We start from the raw sequence: 24,363 nt of genomic DNA on the forward strand, positions 1-24,363 counted from the left end.
ATTGCTTTTAAAGCTTTATTGATGTATAATTCATATACAAAAAGTTGCACATACTCTATGTATACATTTTAATGATATAAGCATGGACCTATGAAACCATCACCATAACCATGTTGCTGAACATATTTGTCACCTCCAAAAATTTCCTTGTGTTCTTTTGAGTGTGTTTCTTGTTTTTTTGACTTGGCAGGGGTTGCTGTTGCTGTCTATTTATGGTAAGAACATGAACATGAATTAATGTGAATTGAGATTTGTTATTAAATGTAAACTAAGGAAGCTTTAAAAGTCTAAGACCAGAAAGGAGGCTGAACACCCAGCGGATCAAGTGCATGGCCTTCCTGAACAGAAGAGCAAATAACCCAGCAGTGACAATGCAAGATAGCAACTCCCAGGGAAGGGGTTACATTTTATCCACAGCAGCACTAGAAACAGTTCCTGGGCACATCTTGCTTTTTAAGGCTGCTCTTCAGAGGAACAGCCAGCATCTGTCACCCAGCAGATTAATTCCTGGGAGTCTGGAAATGAAGTGACCACAATCTGCCTAAATCAGGAAAGTGTGTGGCTCACTGTGGGGGGAGCACAGGGAAATGTGACTTGGAGGGAGAAACCAGGACAGGCTAAGAATTCCTGCTGCTTCTCAGAAATGCATTCTTTAGAGAGTCTGGTGAACTCTAGGGAGATTGTAAGTACAAGCACTTGCCTTCCAGGCTTTCACAAATACATTAAGTTCTGTAACAAGAGAACCTTTGAGGAATTCATTGGTGATACCCTTTATGTGCTACTGTACATTTATCAGCCAATAAATGAAAGATTAATTCTCTATCCTACTTCACAGGGTCAGATGAGCTGTTGAGTCCCTGGGTGACTCAAAATTCTGGTAGGATCTGGCATGAGCTTAGAGGATGATTGTCAGGGAAACAGGCCTCTGAACCTCTCAGATGTCCAGGAAGTCAGACTTTCTCAGAAAGGGCAGGGTGCTGGGAAAAGAAAGTAGTCTATTTTTGTTGTTGTATCAAAATACCTTAGACTGTTATATCAAAATACCCAAGGCTGCTCTTGAGAGAAGCAAGAGAAATAAACTGTGAGAAATGTATTGCTCACAGTTCTGGAGACTGGGAAGTCCAACATCAAAGCACTAGCAGATTCAGTGTCTTGTGAGAGTCCATTCCTCCTAGATGGCACCTTCTATGCATGCTCACATGGTGGAAGGGGCTGGGGAGCTGCTTCAGACTTCTTTTATAAGGGCACTAATCTCATTCACAAGGGCTCCACCCTCATGACCTGGTCACTTCCAAAAGATCCTGCCTCTTAATATCAACACATTGTGTATTCAATTTCAACATATACACTTTGGGGAACACAAATATTTAGACCATAGCAGAGAGGGAGGGCCCAATTTTTTCCAGCAGCAGAAAAGACTGCTGAAAAAATAGCAGAGGGGCAAGCACACAGAGAATAGTTCCTTATGGCTACTGATCAAGATAACCTTCATGTTCTCAGCTTGACTACACCCCAGAGGGGCTTCTCCCTACTTCCAGGAACTGTCTTCCCTCTCACCCTGCACTTACATAATCCAGTTGCCCTAGCTCCAGCGGTCTCTCCCTGACTTTTCTTAGAGCATTTACTTTAGGCATTTGCCATTGTAAATTCATTTTCTGCCCCTTTGAGATGTACATTTTTAGAAGCCTTTTGCCAGTTTTGCAACCCAGGACTGTCTTTCTTAAGCACCTTGGAGTCATCCTTTTTCAATGTAATCATCAAGATTGATGATGCCCTTCTCTCCCAGTCTCTGTGAGAAGGTGATATAGTTTGTATATTTGTCCCTGCCCATATCTCACATTTAATTGCAATCCCCAATTTTGGGAGAGGGAGGTGACTGGATCATGGGGTGGATTTCTCATGAATGGCTTAGCATCATACCCTTGGTGGTGTCCTCACTACAGTGAATGAGTTCGCATGAGATCTGGCTGTTTCAAAGTGTGTGGTACCTCCCTTTCTCTCTTTCTCCAGTTTTCTCCATGTGAGATGCTTGCTCACCCTTTGCCTTCTGCCATGATTAGAAGCTTCCCGAGGCCTCCCCAGAAGCCAAGCAGATGCCAGCGCCATGCTTCCTGTACAGCTTGCATAACTAAGTATAAACCAATTAAACCTCTTTTCTTTATGAATTACTCAGTCTCAGGTGTTTCTTTATAGCCATGCTAGAATGACCTAATACATAAGGTGGGAGCCTAGCTTTAGCGAGAGCCCCACTGCAAGTTGTAAGACTACCGCTTGTCACAAAGATAGGAGAAAATTCGCCTTTTTAAGATAAAACCAATTAACAAACACAGATGATCTAAGACCCCACCCCCGCTCTAGCTGCTAAAATCTCTCCTGTCCTTTATTTCAGGGCAACTTAGCATCTAGACTTGGTTTGTGCTTTCTCCCCTATTTCCAGCAATAGTAAGGGAATAACATCAAGTTTTGTTTTCTCATCCTGTCCAGTGAGGTTTTCCTTTAACAATAAACACATGAGCCATAAGCCCTCTTATGTGACTTATGTGGAGAAAAGAAAGGGAATCCCTAAAGAACAAAGGATAGTAGCATTCTCTTTAACCTTTGCAATTAGTGATTTCTGTTTACTTAGAAGAATAAAGGAAGGTGGCCATTCTTGCAATTATCATGGAGCCAATTGTAATCTCTACATATATGTTGTGTCTTTACCTATACATATAGTGAAGACATCAAAAAGCAAAAACTAAGAAAGAATTCAACAAAGCAGATGGACAAATGTAAGGTTTTTTAAAAAAAATGTTGCTTTATGTTTTTAAAATTCATTTCCAGTGGTTAATATTCTTTTGAACTTTGGCAAAAGTTGGTATTATAAATATGAATAGATTAGCACAGAGCTTACTACAAATGAAAGCAGACTGAACATGCAATTGAGGTCTTCCATAATACTGTATCAGTATCTACTTTTTCTGTAGTATGTACATTTATGGGAAATGCATTCTAAAAGCTGACATATTGGAGTCTGCAGGATGAGGTGTTTAATAGCCGTACTGAAGAAGCATCATGCTGAGTCACTGTGAGGAATTCCATTTTCAGAAACTGAGTCCAAAAGGAGCATAAATGGTCCCTATATTGTTGACAGGCAGAAGAAAGCTCTGAGAAACAACTGCAGAGATAAAAAAAAAAAAAAGACAGAGTCAAAGACAGAACATAAGCAAAGGAGAGAACACTCAGATTAGAAAAAGTACCCTTTGGTGTAATAAAGGAATGAGAAATTGGAATTAGAAAAACATAGAAAAGAAACAAATGTTTATTAACCTCGGGGAATAAAGATTTGAACTGAAATTTAAACTATTGCCTTAACAAGATCTGTGACAGGTGATGATGACACCTGGATACAAATGCATCAAAGATTCTAAAGCAGACTCATGCCAAGAACTGTGTGTGAAGTCCAAAAGAGAACCAGTAGGACCAGAGATAAGAGGAATCCAGAAAAGAAGAACAGAGAACTGGTTCTTTTTGCCTCAGTAGGTATTGCCAGGAAGGCACTGGGAAGGAACTAATAAGTTAAGATGAGTATCCTATGTACATATTCATAAGGTTGCATGTAAAAATATCCTATGGCTGCTCTACAATAAAATTAACCTTCAATCTCTTTTTATGTAGTTAATTTCAACTTATTATTCAGTTGTTCTCATAAAGACTCTATCAAAATAAAAAAGAAATAGAAATCTTCATACTCTACAGATAGGAATATTCATTTGTGTAGCCATTTTAAAAGTTAATATAATAGTATTTAGTGAATTAATTATGTCTATAGCCTGGATGTTTACCATAGAAACACTTTCACACAGATGCATTAAGACATATGTATCAGGAAGGTGATCATAGGCAAGCGAGATCAATACCTACCTACGAATAAAGGATTGTTGACGGCTGATGTGAGACCTCAGTTTTTGTCTTTTTAGTTAGAATTTCAACAAGAGATGCACAACAAAGGAAATGTAGCTGTTTGTTTTTAGCGTAATTAATTGCAAAATAAAAAGTATTTTATTACAAAAAAGAGTAATTTGTTGCAAAAGAAAAAGAATATTTTAGAAGTTACGTGCAGAATAAACAGTATACCCAGAGAGAGAGAGGATTCAGGGCTGGCTGCTCTTAAGGATGAGACAGCACAGACTGGCACAAGGGAGACTCCCGTTATGGGAGTCTTACATGGTTATTCATAAGGAGGTGGGAAGATGTTACTAGAAAGCTAGGTGCACGTGTGCAGTAGTTGTACGTGCTTGTTCATATGTCGCATGTCTCATTAGCGTCTTAAATCTCTACCCAGGGGTGTCTTCTTTACTATTAAAATGAGCAAAAGGTCAATCTGAGGACAAGTTAAATCAAATTGCGCACGCTCTCTAAAGGGGAAAGTCCCTAATGAAGATAGCTTTGCTTGGATGTGCTCAATTACAATGCGAATGCTGTGGTTTATTGTGTTGACTGTACAGTCACCACAGTTGCTGTGTCCCAAGAACAGGGTCACTTCATTGATTACCTATCCTGCCTTAAATTGGTAAAATATGATGTATGATGGAATAATGTATGGGGTGAGAAGACATTAATTTGAGCTTCACAAAACAATGTGGATAAATCTCTCAAACATGGTCAGTGTTTAAATGTATAAACACATACATAATAATAAAATGATATTTACAGATTGACATATATGTAAAGGATGTATTGGTAGGATGCACCTTAAATAAATATATTAAGAAAGATTTGTGGGATAGGAAAGGAGAGGTGAAATAAAAAATAAAATAAAATAAAACCAGAGATAATTCTTTTGCAGACAAATACTAACATAAACTATAAAGTGGTTTACCTTAAATTGAGTAAGAATTTTGAAAACTATTCTGAAAAATCTTGAGCTGCCCTGAGGGCAGCTGATAGTTTCCCTTTGTGGATGAAAGAATTAATACCCCCCACTCCATACACTGTCCTCAAAAATAATATATATCCATGTTGATAGAGTTTGGATATGCATCCCTACCAAAATCTCATGTTGAAATGTAATCCCCAATGCTAGAGGAGGTGCCTGGTGGGCAGTGATTGAATCACAGGCAAATTTCCCTCTTGGTACTGTGTCCTGATGGTAAGTGAGTTCTCATGAGATCTGCTTGTTTGAAAGTGTGTATCTCCTCCCCCACTCTCTTGCTGTTGCTCGTGCTGTACCCATTAAGAAGAGCCTGCTTCCTCTTTGCCTTCCACCATGACTGTAAGTTTCCTGAGCCCTGCCCCGAAGCCAAGCAGGTGGCCTGCATCATGCTTTTTGTACAGTCTATGGAACCATGAGCCAATTCAATCTCTTTTCTTTTTCTTTTCTTTTCTTTCTTTTCTTTCTTTCTTTCTTTTTCTTTCTTTCTTTCTTCTTCCTTTTTCTTTTTTTTTTTTTTTTTCTGATGGAGTCTTGCTCTGTCGCCAGGCTGGAGTGTAATAGTGTGATCTACACCTCCTGGGTTCAAGCAATTCTCCTGCCTCAGCCTCCTGAGTAGCTGGGACTACAGGCGCATGCCACCACGCCCGGCTAATTTTTGTATTTTTAGTAGAGATGGGGTTTCACCATGTTGTTCAGGATGGTCTTGATCTCTTGACCTCATGATCTGCCTGCCTCAGCCTTCCAAAGTGCTGGGATTGCAGGGGTGAGCCACGGCACCCTGCCTCAATCTCTTTTCTTTATAAATTATCCAGTCTCAGGTATTTCTTCATAGCAATGAGAGAACAGACTGATACATTCTATTTCCTCAACCCTGTCCATATGTCATGTTACATGGCAAAGGGAAATTAAGCTTACAGGTGGAACTAAGGCTGAATAATCAGCTGAATTTTAGAGTAAAGAGATTATCCTGGATTATCCCTTAGGTCCAATGTAATCACAAGTGTCTTTAAAAGATAGAAGAGAGGGGTAGAAAAGCCAGTGTCAGAGTGAAGCAATTTGAGAAAGGCTTGACTGGCCATTGCCAGCTTTGAGATGAAGGAGGGCCATAAACCAAGGAGTGCTGCAGACTCTAGGAGCAGAAAAAAAGGTGAGAAAATATATTCTACCTGAGAGCCTCCATTAGAATTATACAGTTCTGCCGACACTTTGAGTTTAGCACAGTAAGACTCAATTAAGACTTCTGACCTCCATAGTTATACATTTGTGTTTTTTAAGCCACTAAATTTATGATGATTTGATACAGCAGCAAAAGGAAACTAGTACATCTGTTTTTGTAAATGTGTGTGTGTGTGTGTGTGCACACCTCAACAATACTTGCAAAATTGAAATCTTCAATGCAATTATTGGAGTTTATCTTAAAAGACGAATACACACATTTCCAAGCTGACATGCTATAATTTGCATTGTTCCCAATCCCCAGTAAACTGAAAAATACTCTTGGTACATCCAAAGTGATATGAAAATGTCCATCTGTAAAGACAACTCTATAAGTTATATTTTATCTTATTTTATTTTTTGAGACAGGGTCTCACTACCTCTCCCAGGTTGGATCATGCCTGGCTAATTTTTATTATTATTTTTTGTAGAGATGAGGGTCTCACTATGTTGCTCAGGCTGGTCTTGAACTCCTGGGCTCAAGTGATCCTCCTACCTTGGCTTCCCAAAGTGCTGGGATGGCAGTCATAAGCCACCATGCCAAGGCCAATAAGTAGTATATTAAACAGACCATATGATATTCCATACCACATACTTACCATAAACTAAATGTAAATTTCTATAAAAATGTGAAAAGTACCCAATGCATAATTTCAAAATGAAACCATTTAAACTAACTGAATTTATTAAGGAGAAATTAATTATAGTAAGAAGAAAGGTGTGTGACATTTTGAAGACCTCTAAAACGCCCTTTGTTGGCCTATCATAACATAGATTTTTACATTTGTTGATGAGAATGAGTGAATAGAAATGACTTTAAATGACAGTCTAGTTATTTCTAAGGAAGCAGATGAAAAATTTATTCTCCACTGGTATGCATCTGATTAAGATATAGCCCTTTGAAATAGTAATAGACTAAAAAGCCAAGCATGCTATGTTTTCATATCTTTTCATGCCATACCTACTGAGAACCCTTAGGCCAGCCATTAAATATCTAAAACTAAACATCAAAACTATTCTGAGCAGCAGGATGCATCAGACTCTTCTTCATTACTGAAGAGAGCACAGTTGAAATAATTCTGGAATGGCAGCAAACACCAATGTCAAACTTGAGATCTGGTTAAAATCCTTTGCCTATCTTTAAATGAATCTTTTAGCATCTTTCTTTTTTATTGTCTTCAACATTAACAGAGAAGAAAGGAGATGATACTGCCCGAGCCCAGGGACTAGGACTACCTGCTGGAAATCTACTGGACGGAATCCAGAGCTGTAAGGAAATTCCATAGAAAACAGAAAAAGGAGGAAAATTCAGGCTTCCCTTCTTTGACCCTCATATCTTCTTAAAATGCATCTCATTGGCTGGATATACCTAGAAATCAGAGGACAAAGAAGCCTGGGAAATACGTGTCTTTAAGACACAGATGAGAGCAGGGGAATGGTAGAGAATGAATTTGAGAGGAAACAGAAAGGTGACTGGCATGCCAAGCTGTGTCACAAAATACATGAGAAGGGATCCTGCTACTTCTCCCTCCATGTAGGTATGGCAGCATGTGACATAGGTAAAGCAATGTTTACACCTCATTTTATTTCCACTGACTATGAACACATCCACAAAGACTCACTGATGTAGATGGGGTAGTAATTGCACAATTAATCATTTGGATTTGCTTGTGTAGATACAATATTTTACCTAAACAGTACGACTAGATTTGAGTCATATCTTTTAGTCACTTTTCACACACAGTGATGAAAACCCCCACTGTATGCTAACTCATCTTGTGTATTGGGCGAAGAACACTGCTGTTTATTATTAGATTTTTGCCTTGTTTTCATAAATTATTAATAATTCATAGACATATATTTTCAGTCCATTTTAAAGGGCAAATCTGTAAGTCACAGAGGGTGGGATGGAGGGAGCTTATTGCTTATAATCCAATCACACCTTTTCACATAGTGATACAAAGAATTCAATTTTGGGCAATTCCGAATTATTTCTAAAACCAAGACTCTAAAATAACAAAATACCAGAGTCACTACTTAAATTGGTGAAATTATTGTTTATACATAAATTGTTTCCGTGTTCATTATGAAGCTAACAAGGATGGATTTTAGACATAGCATAAATAAGAGAATTTTAGGAATAAAAAATAAGACAGAAAACATTTTTATTTTTTTAGTTGGAAGATTCAAATGGAAAGTGATAAATAATGTTGAGTGTCTCTGCCCAGGGCACTTGTTAACTTTCTTCCTGATAATTGGCATCTCAGTCTCTTATTGCCACTGTGAACCATCATGGTCTCTGTGAACATCTCATACTTTTGGTCGTGTCTATAGTAGTGAGAGTATTGGTTCTGCAAATAAATGCTTAATCTCTAAACATTGTGACTATGTTATGTTACATAACGAAGGAGATTTTGAAGGTGTAATTAATGTTACAGACCTTAAAATAAGGAGATCAGTCCAGGCGTGGTGGTTCACACCTGTAATCCCAGCACTTTGGGAGGCCAAGGCGGGTGGATCACTTGAGTTCAGGAGTTTGAGACCAGCCTGGTCAACATGGTGAAACCCCGTCTCTATTAAAAATACAAAAATTACCCAGGTGTGGTGGCAGGTGCCTGTAATCCTAGCTGCTCAGGAGACTGAGTTAGGAGAATCGCTGGAGCCCGGGAGGTGGAGGTTGCAGTGAGCCAAGATCGTGCCATTGCACTCCAGTCCCAGTGACAAGAGCGAAACTCCATCTCAAAATGCAACACAACAAAAAAAAAAAAAAACCAAAAAACAAAAATAAGGAGATCATTCTGGATTATACAGATGGAACCACTAAATCCCATGTGCCCTTAAAAGCAGAGAACTTCCTCTGGCTGGGGTCAGAGAGATACAGGGAAAAATTAGAGGTTGGATGCATCAGAAGGATTGGATGTGATACGATGTTATGGCTCTTAGATGTAGGGATCCACATATAAAGGTTAGGTAGAGGCCTGGAGCTCATGGCACACTTGAGAAGGAAAGTGACAGCCTATAAGAGCAAAACTGTACTCTGGTTGACAACTATCGAGAAAACAAACACCTTAGCCCTACAACTACAAGAATAGAATTTGATCAACAACTTGAATGAGCTTGGAAGTACATTCCCCAGAGCTTCCAATAAGGAACACATTCCACATTCCAGCTGCATCTCTGCCATGTCTGTGTTTTGTTCTTTTTCCCAAGCACTCCAGGCCCTATCATCTTCTCACATCATTACACACAAAGCACTTGCTAAAATGCCCCACTTCCCACCCTGAGGAAGGCCCTCTCATCTTTAAGACATCCTCATGGATTTTACTTCCACTCTCTTTGTTTTAAGGTTCTCTCATATTGCTTTAATTATATTCCTGTTTAGTTGTCCAATCAATACTAGCACCTATGTTGTATCCAATGGTCAACTAAGTGTATATTAGTGAATAGCACAGATACTGTGCCGATTTTCTACGAAGAAGTTGGAGGATAAAGAATAAGGAGATGAAGAAATAGAGCGACTCCAATAGGCTTATGGCATTTTCTAGTCAAATATAATGTATTTCTTTACATGTGTATCTCTCCAACAAGCCATTGAGCTCATGGAATGCAAACGATATGTTATGTGTCATTTGATGAAGGAAATTATCCTCAACATATCCTCAACATCCTCACATATCCTGTGTTGGCTGTGGCTGACACAGGAATTATGGATGGCTTCATGGTCCAGACCAATTCAGACAAGAGTTAGAAAACTAAGGAATCAGAAGCCCAGGAAAAAAAAAATCCACCTTTCCTGAGAAACAAGTTATACAGCTGAGTGCATAGTCAAGTGTATTAACTGACAAGCTATCCATTTTAACAAGGAAGTCATATCTCAAAGCAATGCTTGCTGACATTAGGATAGAGCACCAATGGGAGAAACAGAAAGGATTAAAGGAAAATTAAAAGTTCAAAAAGGGAAAATGAATATACATTTATTTCATTTAGTACTCTTGGAGAAAACTCACAGTTGTGTATATTTAGGTTTGCCCCCAAATATGCTTGCAACAGTGGCAAACAATAACGGGCTTAGATCAATACATTTAGCAGGATTCGCTTGTAGTAAGCCTGTTGCTTGATGATATTTTGCCTGTAAACCTGTTTGTATGAACACTTTGTGTTTGGCAGAAACTATTTAATGTAAGTTTTTTGTTACAGTTTCCTTTTACTTTTCCTCTATCATTCCTCTCTAGTTGTGTGTAAAAAGATTAAATGGGCTGGGCACAGTGGCTCACACCCATAATCCCAGCACTTTGGGAGGCCGAGGCAGGTGGATTACCTGAGGTCAGGAGTTAGAGACCAGCCTGACCAACATGGAGAAACCCCGTCTTTACTAAAAATACAAAATTAGCTGGGCGTGGTGGCTCATGCCTGTAATCTCAGCTACTCGGGAGGCTGAGGCAGGAGAATCGCTTGAACCGGGGAGGCTGAGGTTGCAGTGAGCCGAGATCACGCCATTGCAGTCCAGCGTGGGCAACAAAAGCAAAACTCCATCTGAAGCAAAAAAACAAAACAAAACATAACAAAACAAAACGAAACAAAAAAAGATTAATGATTATTCTCTTTGGATATACTTATATTTTCTGCATTTTCAATGCCACTATAAATGTTCAAAAATGAGGAGATATAAAATCTCTTGAAAATTTTATTTGAAACGGTTAAATTCTCACTAGAGTTCAAATATACTCTCTCCACTTCTTCAATGATTCATTTCTCAACTTAGTTTAATGTTTAATCTTAGCTTTTTAAAGCCTTTCCCTAACATTGCCAATTATTTCCATGTTTTAGCTCCAGTTGGAATTTGTCAGTCCTCATTTTCGTTTTCCTCTTCATACTGTCCAACAGTTCCTTCCATTGGCTTCTAAGATATTAATCTCTCCCCATTTCATTTCAACACCTTTAACTGTTAGTTTTCTTGTTGAAGCTTCCTCTCATATCTTATTTTCAAATGTATGTTTTTTCTTGGGCTCAGTTCTAGCTGCATCTCTCAATTCCTCCCACATTCTATCTTGAGAATTGAGACCCTCTTTGGTGATAGTATTTAAATAAAACAGTAGATTACCTGTGTCAAGAAGACTTCGTTGTTTGCCCAGAAAAAAAAGAGATGCTTTATAAAATGTCCACAAGTCAATTTATTGGAGACTGTACTGTTCACCTGTACAAACAACTTGCTTATCAACCACAGTATACTTATTGAGAATCACTTCAAAGTCCTTACTTCTCTGTGCCCAGCAATCTTAAACTATTATATCACAAAGTTGACTCATTCCTGATCAGTTCCTCTGCTTTAAAGGATCTGCCTTAAGCCACTGGAGCTCAGCCCAGAAACTGCTATAAAAAATATTGCGGCAATTCTGGCTTCCCTTTCTGAGACAGTGTCAAGCATCCATCAAGGTGGTGTTGTCTCTTCCCGCAATAAATTGTAGCTTTGCTTCATTAACAGGCTACCTGTTATCTTTTAAGCAATTCACCACTCACTAGATGAATCTCCAGGCTCATGATTTAGGCTTCTGTCAATTCATTGGTTTTCATGTATTATATATGTTTGTGTCTCTATGTCCAAGATATATCTCTAGTCTGCCCTCTTCTTTCCATTTCCACCAAGACCACCTTCAAACAAACCACCATCAGCTCTCACCTAAATCACTACACAATCTATTGTCCCTAATAAATCCATTCAGTCTTTTAAACTTTGAAAAAAATCGTATTTTTATTTTTATTTGAGACAGGGTCTTGCTTTGTCACTCAGCCTGGCATGCAGTGGCACAATCATGGCTCACTGCAGACTTGACTTTCTGGGGTCCAGCCAATCCTCCCACCTCAGCCTCTTGAAGAGCTGGGACTACAGGCGCATGCCACCACACTCGGCTATTTTTTTTTTTCTTTTAGTTACTTATAGAGACAGAGTCTTCCTATGTTGCCCAGGCTCATCTCAAATATCTGAGCTTAAGCGATCCTCCTGCCTCGGCCTCCCAAAGTGCTAGGATGAAGATCTTAATCTTGATTGATGATTAAGTTAATAATGATTTCTAAGAGTAAGAAATATTTATCTCTAGTTCAGCAACTTGGTTTCTAGTGCAGTATTTTTTTAATTAATTAAATGTAAGTAAGAACACATTTTTAAAATTTAGCTTGTATAATCACACTTTAAATAGAAGTATTTTATCTACACACATAAATATATCTATTCTATCATGTATCGATCTATGCATAGAGGTTTAATGAATATTCACTGAAGGTTAATGATGGGTTTTTTGTCCAGTGTGGGAAGTTTTTAGGATTATTTAGTATTTTCTGTATGTCTGATTCTTTATCATAATCTTATATATTTTTTGAGGTAAAGTTTGTTACTCTGAAAATTAGTATACACTCACATAAAACAATTTTTAAAGTATGGTTTTATTATGACTGAATTATAATCCGTGAAGAAGACAGGTTATTCCCATCAAGAAGACTGAGAAAAGTTAATCAAATTAAGAGTCTATGAGCAGTGCAGTGTAAAGTTATTTCTGACTTTAATAAGCCCGTGATGACAAAAAGCACGACTCTATTGCAGACATAAATCTTCCAAACCCTAAAATACTTACTTTTGTATTCAGTTCATATTTTTAAGTAGCCTTTGTTTTTGGCATTCCACAAATTGTCTCTATCGTATTTTAAAATTGATTCTCCTTTGCTCCTGGAGAACCCTTTCTCAAAACCATTTCTCCTCCCCTTTCAGCCTGGATTGCTCCTCTCTGTAGTCTGTGCACTTAACTTTCACCATCTCACCATCCTGAGAGTCTTCCTCACTGATCCCCAGGGCTGAATGCATGGTTTGTCTGATCTCATTTCTTCTTTTTACCCGGTATATCATATTTTTCAGCAAGCACCTTCCTTGTAAAATGGAAAAACATTTTTCTATGCCCTTGTGGATCAGACAATGTGTCATTATAGATGCTTATTTTAGCTGGATATTAACTTTTGATTAGAAATTATTTTTTTAAGAATTTTAAAAGGAACTGCTGAATAGTTTTCTAGCATCCAATGTTGTAGGCAAAAAGTGTGAAGACAGTTGTTTTTCTCATTTATGTGTAAATGACATGTGTCCCTACCCCAAATCCCAGAAACTTTTAGTATCACTGACTTTACCCTTTGGTATGATAGCAAGTTAAAATTATATATCTAGTTAATATCCCATTGTAAGTATTATGATTCCAAAATATTTTTTAAACATCAAGAACAAGATAACTCTACAGAAGATTTATTTTCTTGAATAGATAAGCTACTAAATAATGAATCAAACAAGAAACACTGTATCTCCTTCCTCTGGCAGATGAAAGTGCATTGAAGATGAAGAGCTGTCAGTTTAAGCACTGGATACCAACATGGTTTGAGCCAGTACTGGCCTTAACCCCGCTAATGCTGATGCATTTCATCGTGTTCCTGGCATTTGGAAGAGTGAGGAATGACTTTGGACTGAGATAGATAACGATGACTAAAGATCTAAGCTCAAACTATCCAAAAAGTATAACCTGAGCCACATAGGTAATTTTAAATGTTCTAGTGGAGACATTAAATAAGGTAAAAATAGACAGGTAAAATTAATTTTAATTAATTTTTATGTAAACAAATATATCCAAAATATTATTACTTCAACATTTATGAAAACAAAATTATAGGTGAGATGTTAACATTGTTTTGGTTTTTATACTAAGTATGCAAAATTCAGAGTGTATTTTGTACCTACAGCTCATCTTGATTTGCCCTAGACACATTTCAAGTGCTTGATAGACATATGTGTTGGTCAGTGCAGATCTAAATAAAGAAATCAATTGTAAATTTCTTGACTATAATCTCTCTGCATTATTTATGGAATATATAGATAGAAAGATATTGTTTCCTCTGAAGTTTTACTTTGTAGTAAAAATAATAAGGAAGAAGAGAAAAGGGAGGAGGAGGAAGAGTAAGGTTGGAGGGAGGAGGAGGGGGAGAAGATTTGCTGTCATTCTCTGCACATCCTGGCTTATGTCTGGTTCCCATCCTTAGTGTTTTTTCTTACAAATTTTCCCACTGAGAGCCTTTGCTAGGACACAGAACCTGGTCGATAACCAATTAACAATTTTATTGAATTCACTTATTTATGTATGACTTAATTTATCTATTGCTAAGAAGCTGGAGATGCAGTCCATGAGTGTTTGACTGTATTTTGGCTTTGGGTAAGAGAATATCAGGTTAGGATTGGCTCTAGTGTGCTCTTTCATCAAGTTCAGTTTTTATTTAAAAGGCACCTAAAGTGAACCTAGATACTAAAGCTTATTTTAAAAAGTAAATATCTTGGAACCTCCATAGAGCAATGGTTCTCAAGCTGTGGTCCCGATCAGCATCTCAGGGGATCTTGTTGGAAATGTACATTCTCAGCTGGGTGTGGTGGCTCACAGCTGTAATCTCAGCACTTTGGGAGGCCGAGGCGGGAGGATCACCTGAGGTCAGGAGTTTGAGACCAGCCTGACCAACATGGAGAAACCCCTGTCTCTACTAAAAATATAAAAAATTAGCCGGGCATGGTGGCACATGCTTGCAATCCCAGCTATTCAGGAGGCTGAGGCAGGAGAATCACCTGAATCCTGGAGGCAGAGGTTGTGGTGAGCCAACATCGCGCTATTGCACTCCAGCCTGGGCAACAAGAGCAAAACTCCATCTAAAAAAAAAAAAAAAAAAAGAAAGAAAGAAAGAAAAAAATACAACAACAACAAAAGAAATGTACATTCTCAGGTTCCACTCCAGACCTTCTGAACCAGGAACTCAGAGGCGATGGGCAGCATTTGTGGTTGAAGCAGCTCTTCAGGTACACTGATGTTTGAGGGCCACAGTTGCAGAGCTCAGGGCAAATGCACTTTATTATTGTTTTATTTTATTTCATAGCTTATGTTTGAAAACAGTAGTTATTAATTGTGGTTGCTTGAAGGATTTCAATGCACAATATGTGACAAATTTCCTTTGGTCTCAGAATTAGTGAAAGCTTTGCTCTTGACAAAAACTAGTACTTTTTTTTCTATAATGAGAAATTTTCATAGTGACTTGCAGTTTCACTTTGGCTACTGATAATTTCAGAACTAAATGTGAGGCTTATTTAAAAACAGCCCCTCACCGAATAGAAGGATAAATAAATTAATCTCAACATTAGGTAAATAGTTCCTCTACGCAGGTAATAAAAGTTGAAGAAAATGTACAACCTATCCAAAAAATATTCCCCATTATACCCAAACTCATCAAATTCTGTAGTTTAATCGCTTCATTAAGGTTTAAATATTGGTCCCACGAAGAGCACAGAACAATGATCTTTTGAATTAACTTGATTTGAAATACTAGGAACCAAAAGATGCCCCATGTTTCTTTCCCATGCCCCTGACCTTGTTTAGTCACATGGCAATGGAGGTTATAATTTATAGCGTGCTTATCAAAATGCAGCATTTTAATGGGTGAAACAGAATTGGTGTCTGTTATTTCAAAAAACATAACTATAAGGGAGTCAAGCATAACAGGGAACACATTAGCCAAAGCTCTACAAGCTTCATGTAGTTTCATTCAAGGCCATCAAAAAGGCTAGATAAAGATGAAAGTACAGAAATAGGGAAGAGATTAAAGAAACGTTCCCTTGAATGATGTATTTATCCAAGTTTTCTAAGGCAAAATTCCATATTAATATTTGGGTGCCAGGGAAATACATTTAATTGCAGGGGATGGGGTGGGGGATAGTTAAATGGCTGTCTTCTTATTGTGAATATTATTTTGAAACAGTGGCATAGTCAAACATGACTGAAATTCACAGCAAATGTGGCTCAGAGAGTTTCTTTTACTCAGCTAATGAAAGACCTCCAGAATAGGGAATGTTTTTCATTATAAGGGCTACTTAAATGGTACAGTGGTCTCTAGGTGGCTGCTAATCTTGGGCTCATTCTCCACACCACTACAGCAGGATTAAGAGTTGAGGCATTCTATGGAAAACGTAGGGTAAAGGGAATATGGAAGACAGGAATGAATCAGTGGAAGTTGATAAACATTTTACATTTTCTCCAACAGGCAACAAAGAACAACATAAATAAACAACAACATCTGTAAATGCCATTCTACACATTGTCCTTTAGAATCAAATGTTAATGCTGTGTGTTATCACTTATTTCCTGAATTTTTCAAAGTCTTCCCTCAGTGCAGTTTCGATTTCGATAAGGTGCTTATACCTGTGTTTTCCTCTGCTGCTGATCAAAGACCTGCCAAGATAAATTTTGTTCTACCTCTGGCCCTTCTTCCAGGTACTGATTATCCATTTAGTTCTGTGACTGAGAGGTTATATTCTTGCACCCAGGATTATACTCTGGTCCCACGGATATGATTACCTGAGCTTCAGGAAATGGTAAAATGCTTGGAAACATTGTGGAAAATGCTTGGAAATATTCTATGTAATATTTCCTATGGCTATGCCAAGTACGGTGCTCTGATAATGCATATAATTAAACAATAGCTAATTTAATTATGAGTGGAATTGGGAGATAAATTAGTACCAAGTATCTCTTTCATCTTAACCACAAAAGAAAGATTGAAAAAAATCTGCTAAATCCAGTCCACAGAATCAGCCATTTTTTTCTGGAAGTGTATTAGTTCATTCTCACACTGCTGTGAAGAAATACCCGAGACTGGGTAATTTATAAAGAAAAAGGTTTAACTGACTCCCAGTTCAGCAGGGGTGAGGAGGCCTCAGAAACTTACAATCATGGTGGAAGGTACCTCTTCTTAGGGAGGCAGGAGAGAGAATGAGTGCCAGCAGTGGAAATGCCAAATGATTATAAAACCGTCAGATTTCATGAGAATTCACTCACTGTCATGAGAACAGCATGGGGGAAACCACCCCCATGATTCAATTACCCCTCATCGTGTACTTCCCATGACATGTGGGGATTATGTGGATTACAATTCAAGATGACATTTGGGTGGGGACACAGCCAAACCATATCAGGAGGATTGGGAATGCTAAACCTATGCATTTGATGAGTAGTTTTCAAAACATTGGCATGAAATAGGAATTACTTTTCCTAAAGAAAAGTATTTCATTCCCTTCCTTTTCAGAGTGAAATGTGTCTTTATTCATGAGTACAATAAACTACCTGGAGTCATGACATGTACTTATGGGATTTATATAGAGCAATATATTTGAGCATCTGAAATAGAGCTCCAAACTACATCTTCTTAGGAAAAATTGTTTTGCTTACATATTCCTGTGATCTTTTATTTCTACATTGCTTTTCTGTCTGCTATCACCCCTCTCTCCCTTATCCCAATCCCCTCACATATCACAAAGCTGCCAACTATCAAGATTGTGTTGCCTCCTTTTTTTTTTTTTTAAATAAGATTTCCATCTTCAGTATCTTTATGTCTTCAGTCCACTTTATTTAATCTTTTATTCATTTTTCCAGTTCAAGCTCATAAGCAGCTACATTACAAGTCTTAGATATCATCAACGTACTATGTCATTATTTATAAGGAACTGCTATGTCTCAAAAACCTCATCTGTTTCATTCAAAACAGTTAATATCTGCCATTTCTGTCCTATTTCCTCAATCTGCCTAGTTCTCTGGCTCACCTCCTGGGTATGACCTCTCATTCCAAAACTCCCTCCCATCTCTGATTTTCCTGACTTGTAATGAAAGCATATGCTCAAACACTCAAACACCTGTTGGTTATAAGAAGCCAGTCATTGGGAGGCTGAGGTGGGTGGATCACGAGGTCAGGAGATCAAGACCTTCCTGACTAACACAGTGAAACCCCATCTCTACTAAAAATACAAAAAATTAGCAGGGCGTGGTGGCGGGTGCCTGTAGTCCTGGCTACTCAGAAGGCTGAGGCAGGAGAATGGTGTGAATCCGGGAGGCAGAGCTTGCAGTGAGCCAAGATCATGCCACTGCACTCCAGCCTGGGCAACAGAGAAAGACTCCGTCTCAAAAAAAAAAAAAAAAAAAAAGAAAGAAAAAGCCAGTCAATTTACCAGACAATCAACATGCATTTAAAAATAGAAAATTTACTTTTGTCAGTGTAAAATAGAAGAAAAACATATTTCTTCAATGATATTACCTATAAATTTAAGGAGTTTGGTAAAAATATGTACTTCAGTCTTAGTATATCTCAGGGTTTTGTAAAACAAGGTTAAAAATCTCAACACCTCTAAAAGTGAAGATAGATTTTTCATAAATAATACTAGTTGCTTAAATTTCTGCCATTTTTATAGCCTTTGTGGTACCTCTACATACTTTATTGCACGTAGTTTCCACAAGAAGCCTATGAGATAAATGTTATTTTGACTGTACAAAAGTAGAACATGAGATTCCCAGAGTCAATTGGCTCACCCAGTTTTCTCACAGCTAGTCTTTCCCCACCTAATATAGTGGCTAAAAAAAAATAGGAAAGAGGGCAAGCATTTTGTTCTTATGGGGTCCCACTTAATTGGTACACAAATGGTCATATTGCTGATAAGCACCTCGATGTCTGGAATGACAACTTATTCACCTTCCTGCACATAGCAGTACCAAGGTGTTTGGTGGAATTATGCTTAATTTAGTAATATATTAGAATTTCAAAAATAACTCAGAACATAAAGTAAAATGAGAAAGACTCTTCCAAAAATCATCCTTTGGGTTTTACTTTTCTTCAAACACACAATAATTATTCTCAAGATTTAAGAAAGGTGTTCTGATAATATGTAATATACTTTTTAAAATAACCCTACTGTGGTTGCTAATCTTTTTGATAAAAGATTTCACTCTTGTAAACATGAAAACTTTACTGAAAGCCAAGTCTTATTAGGATTTTTGACAAAGGTGGATAATAACATTTAGGGTTAAAAACTAAGAAAGTTTATACAGTAGTAAAATGGTTCTTCTTGCATGACTTATTCATATGTTCTAAGGCAATTTTCCAAGAAAATTATTAAAATGTTCTGAGCCATAGCTGTATGGCCATTTAGTTAAGTTTCTAAAATCTTATTATTTAAATGAAGTCTCTCGACATTATTACTTGAATGCAATCTGAAAATAATAAAATGTATTCATGATCTTTGAATTGGAACTTTTGTCCTCAACTGGAATTTCTCGTAAGAAAATAAAAATAATGCACACAAAGTTTAATGTACAAGAATGTCAATCGCAGCACAGTTTGCAAAGTCTAAAATCAATGATACAACTTAAATGTCTCTGTGGAATATAATGAAGTAAGTTGTAAGGAATAAGAAATAAAGTTACAAGGTGAACTAATCATATTATACTTCTTAATATAATCATTTTATTAAAATTGAAATTATTTATAATATAGCATTAAATAAAATCAGAATGTAAATGTATTTATTTAGCTCTTAATATCATAATTACTGGATGAGTGATAATACATCAAAATAATATCAACTGAGTTTTAATATCATGGATAATTTAAACTTTGTGATTTTGAAAACTACAATCACCTGCATCAACACAACATAGCCATTAACACTAAGAGCCAGGACCACCTAGATCAACATGACTTTGTTATTTATTCCAAGAAACCGTTACTAAGGAAATTGATGACTGTACACCAAAAATGACTTCAGTGTTTCCTTCAGAAAAAAAATCTCTGGGAAGTTGTTTCTCTGAGACAATAGTTTGCTTACCTGGGCAAATACGTCATTTACCAAAGCACAGTTTAGTTTTTAAGATTCTCTTCAGGACCCTCTCCTCACTAAGTCTATCAATCCTAATATATTACATTTCAAACTTTAACCAAGCTAGTTTCCCTTCTTGAAAGTACATGTTCTAATGCTCAGAAGCTCAGATATCAAAGTCCTTTAAGTACCCTTCTGACTTTCCCCTTCTGTGACACAGCTAAGCATTCAGTCCATTCTAAGAAATAGCTTTGCTTTATTAACAGATTGTTTGTTAAGACTTTAGAAAATAAACAACTGGCATTATTCATCACATTTTATCTTAAAGATATATTATTTTTATTAGGCAAGGTTTTAGTTTTCTGGGCCAGATATAGCCAGTGAAGAATAATAATCCGAATTATAAAAATAATGAGTCAAGCTATGTGAACCTTATAATACCCAGTGAAAGTATTCATCATTCTCAGCATTTTCATATATTAAGTCATTTAATTCTCACTACTGCCCCGTGAGATTAGCAGTGTTGTTACCATTTTGTACCTAGTGTCACAGGACTGCCCCTTAGCAGAGCAGGGATCAGAGCCCGGGCTGTCAGGCCCGTTAACTGGCCATGGTCACCAATATGTCGTGCTACTTCTCATACAGAGACATTAATGTTTTTCTGCAAAGAATCAAGGCAAAGAAGATTGAGAAGAGTTCAAAGGATTGAGAGCGTTGGATTCAAGGACTCTACTTATGTTTAAAATATCCATAAAGAGGTCCGATGTGGTGGCTCACGCCTGTAATCCCAGCACTTTGGGAGGCCAAGGCCGGCAGATCACGAAGTCAGGAGATCAAGACCATCCTGGCTAACACAGTGAAACCCCATCTCTACTAAAAATAGAAAAAAATTAGCCAAACATGGTGCCCTGTGCCTGTAGTTCCAGCTACTCGGGAGGCTGAGGCAGGAGAATCGCTTGAACCTAGGAGGTGGTGGTCGCAGTGAGCCAAGATCATGCCACTGCACTCCAGCCTGGTGACAAAGCAAGATTCTGTCAAAAAAAAAAAAAAAAAAAAAAGAAAGAAAGAAAGAAAGAAAAGAAAAAATATCTGTAAAGAATCTAGTGAGGAAAAGTTTCTCTTAGACTTTCTTTTCCTCTTTCCTAGTAATAGAACCTGGAATCTGATAAATTACTTCATTTAGTCTTCAGATTTATTTATCCTAAACACTGCCTCTGGTTTTATTTTAATCTAAATATTAATATTTCAATTCCAAGTGGAAAATCTCCACAATGTGATAAGATGGGAATCCTAGGAACAATATCACCTCTTGTGTAGGATGCTGTTCTGTGGCTGTTATATAACACTTTGGTAAATATCACAGGCATATTATACAGTTCAACTCTTACTGTTTCACTCTGAGACAAGATGGAGTTTACACACATACACACACACACACACACACACACACGAGAGAGAGAGAGAGGGAGAGACACCTTTTGTCAAGCTTGAGTGTATAAACCCTCTTCTACCCAGTATTTCTTGTGTCTGTATCAATACTGCAGAGCAAACATTGATGGTCCATCAGCATTTTCTCTGGAAAGCCTATGCATACTCTGAACACCTTACTTGAAATAGCAGCTATTCATAGAAATTACCATCATTTACACATGGAGCCTCACCAGAAGCAAGTTGTTTCTAGGATTCTACCCTGGAAAGTTTAGTTAATTCCCAATTCCCAGCATGAAGGATTCAATGTGGTGATTTAAAATTGGGATCTGGCTACATAGCTACTTCCATGTTGCCCAGTTAATATTCTTTCTTATTTACTTCCTACCTTCCCACCAAGAAAATATCCATGGATATGACCAAAGCAGATGTACCAAAAAGCACTTGTATATTTACGTTCAGACTTTTAAACCCAAGAGTCCAGCTGAAGCATGTGTGTGATCGAGATGTTGAGATTAGAAAATTTAACAAAATATTTCTATCAAAGCAGTGCTTATTTTCACAACAACTCCTAGATGAACAGAAAATTCCTTGTAAAAGATTTATTTTTGAGCTCAGATTTTAAAAGCCACTTTCTACCAAAGAGACAGCACAGCGCTGACCTTGAAGTAGGTGTGATAAACACAGCTCTTTCAAATCCGGCTATTATTACAAAATGACTGAGCACAAGGGAGATCTGAAGGCAATAATATCCATTGGACAATAAACTCAGTGGAAGACAGGATGCTTGGGATAAATGGCGTGGGAGCTGAAAAGGATGTTTGATTTTCTAAATGGTTACATACTTGGGTAGAGTATATCTTCTTGATCTAATTCTTTCAAAAACATGTTATTTCCCCATTAGTATGGCTCTTTATAAAAATAAAGCACAAAGAGCATATTTCTTTCTTAAAGAACGTTTAACAGGGTGGGGCACAGTGGCTCACGCCTGTAATCCCAGCACTTTGGGAGGCCAAGGCAGGCAGATTGCCTGAGCTCAGGAGCTCCAGACCAGCCTGGGCAACATGGTGAAACCCTGTCTCTCCTAAAATAGAAAATAAAAATTAGCCAAGCATGGCGGCTGCACCTGTAGTTGCAGCTATTCAGGAGGCTGAGGCAGGAGAATTGCTTGAATCCAGGAGGCAGAGGTTGCAGTGAGCTGAGACTGCACCACTGCACTCCAGCCTGGGCGACAGAGCGAGACTCCATCTCAAAACAAAAACAAACAAACAAGAACATTTATCAAAATGATCACAAGATTCTTGAATTGCTGTTCTTATTTTAAGCCATTAGGTACTTCTCTTATACTGTGAAAACATAGTCTGAATCTTAACTATTAGTATATGTAGCAGTAGAGATGTCATAGAAAAAATCCAAATTTATACTGTAAAAATATTTATATTACTGGTAAAGTAACATTCAAAACACCAAAAAACTATAAGAACTTATTGTAAGTAAAATACCCACACATTTTTCTTTTTAGATGTAGTGAGTTGTCACAGGTGTGTAAAGTGTTTGAAAATAACCCAGAATTATCTGTCTATCCACTTCATAAAATCATATACTCGTACATGTATCTCCCAGTTTCACAAGTAGTAGACAAATTTAAAGTGTGATACTCAGTAAATACCAACTATGAGATTCACCAAAAGCAATCGTATTTATGATGTGTGGGGTTGAATTATTTTCGATTATTGGGACATCATAAAGTACAATACTCTGTACTTGTAGTGTACATAAATAGTTTTAGTTCACTTGCTCAGAGGAAAAGAAAATTTTCATCCATATTTTTGAGGCTACAGTGACTTTTAAACCCTCTTTTGTTTTTGGACTTTTAGGTTTTTATCTCTCTCTTCAAGCAAGCTATCTTTTGATCAAATAAATGTGCTAATTTGTTAATAATTTATTCTAAAATATGTATGTTAAACTTTAAAATACCTTGGAGGGAGAAGCCAAGATGGCCAAATAGGAACAGCTCCGGTCTGCAGCTCCAAGCGTGAGCGACGCAGAAGACGGGTGATTTCTGCATTTCCATCTGAGGTACCGGGTTCATCTCACTAGGGAGTGCCAGACAGTGGGCGCAGGTCAGTGGGTGCGCGCACCATGCACGAGCAGAAGCAGGGCGAGGCATTGCCTCACTTGGGAAGCGCAAGGGGTCAGGGAGTTCCCTTTCTGAGTCAAAGAAAGGGGTGACAGACAGCACCTGGAAAATCGGGTCACTCCCACCCGAATACTGCGCTTTTCCGACGGGCTTAAAAAACGGCGCACCACGAGATTATACCCCACACCTGGCTCGGAGGGTCCTACGCCCACGAAGTCTCGCTGATTGCTAGCACAGCAGTCTGAGATCAAACTGCAAGGCGGCAGCGAAGCTGGGGGAGGGGCGCCCGCCATTGCCCAGGCTTGATTAGGTAAACAAAGCAGCCTGGAAGCTCGAACTGGGTGGAGCCCACCACAGCTCAAGGAGGCCTGCCTGCCTCTGTAGGCTCCACCTCTGGGGGCAGGGCACAGACAAACAAAAAGACAGCAAAACCTCTGCAGACTTAAATGTCCCTGTCTGACAGCTTTGAAGAGAGCAGTGGTTCTCCCAGCACGCAGCTAGAGATCTGAGAACGGGCAGACTGCCTCCTCAAGTGGGTCCCTGACCCCTGACCCCCGAGCAGCCTAACTGGGAGGCACCCCCCAGCAGGGGCACACTGACACCTCACGCAGCAGGGTATTCCAACAGACCTGCAGCTGAGGGTCCTCTCTGTTAGAAGGAAAACTGACAAACAGAAAGGACATCCACACCAAAAACCCATCTGTACATCACCATCATCAAAGATCAAAAGTAGATAAAACCACAAAGATGGGGAAAAAACAGAACAGAAAAACTGGAAACTCTAAAAAGCTGAGCGCCTCTCCTCCTCCAAAGGAACGCAGTTCCTCACCAGCAACAGAACAAAGCTGGATGGAGAATGACTTTGACGAGCTGAGAGAAGAAGGCTTCAGACGATCAAATTACTCTGAGCTACAGGAGGACATTCAAACCAAAGGCAAAGAAGTTGAAAACTTTGAAAAAAATTTA

The 24,363-nt window shown here is 38.1% G+C and overlaps 1 long non-coding RNA gene across 1 annotated transcript in view; it reads right to left on the bottom strand.

Annotated features, from left to right (window-relative positions):
* The window catches only part of LOC134808017 (uncharacterized), an 87,054-nt gene extending 63,099 nt beyond the window's left edge, over positions 1-23,955 (bottom strand). Inside the window, exons 1-2 of the long non-coding RNA XR_010149910.1 lie at positions 23,500-23,955; positions 23,235-23,353 (exon numbers count right to left, since the gene is read on the bottom strand). This is a non-coding gene — a long non-coding RNA (uncharacterized LOC134808017). The remainder of the gene's footprint in view (positions 1-23,234; positions 23,354-23,499) is intronic.
* Positions 23,956-24,363: the final 408 nt, after the last annotated feature.

The sequence above is a fragment of the Pan troglodytes genome, chromosome 13, assembly GCF_028858775.2.
Source record: "Pan troglodytes isolate AG18354 chromosome 13, NHGRI_mPanTro3-v2.0_pri, whole genome shotgun sequence".
NCBI lineage: Eukaryota > Metazoa > Chordata > Mammalia > Primates > Hominidae > Pan > Pan troglodytes.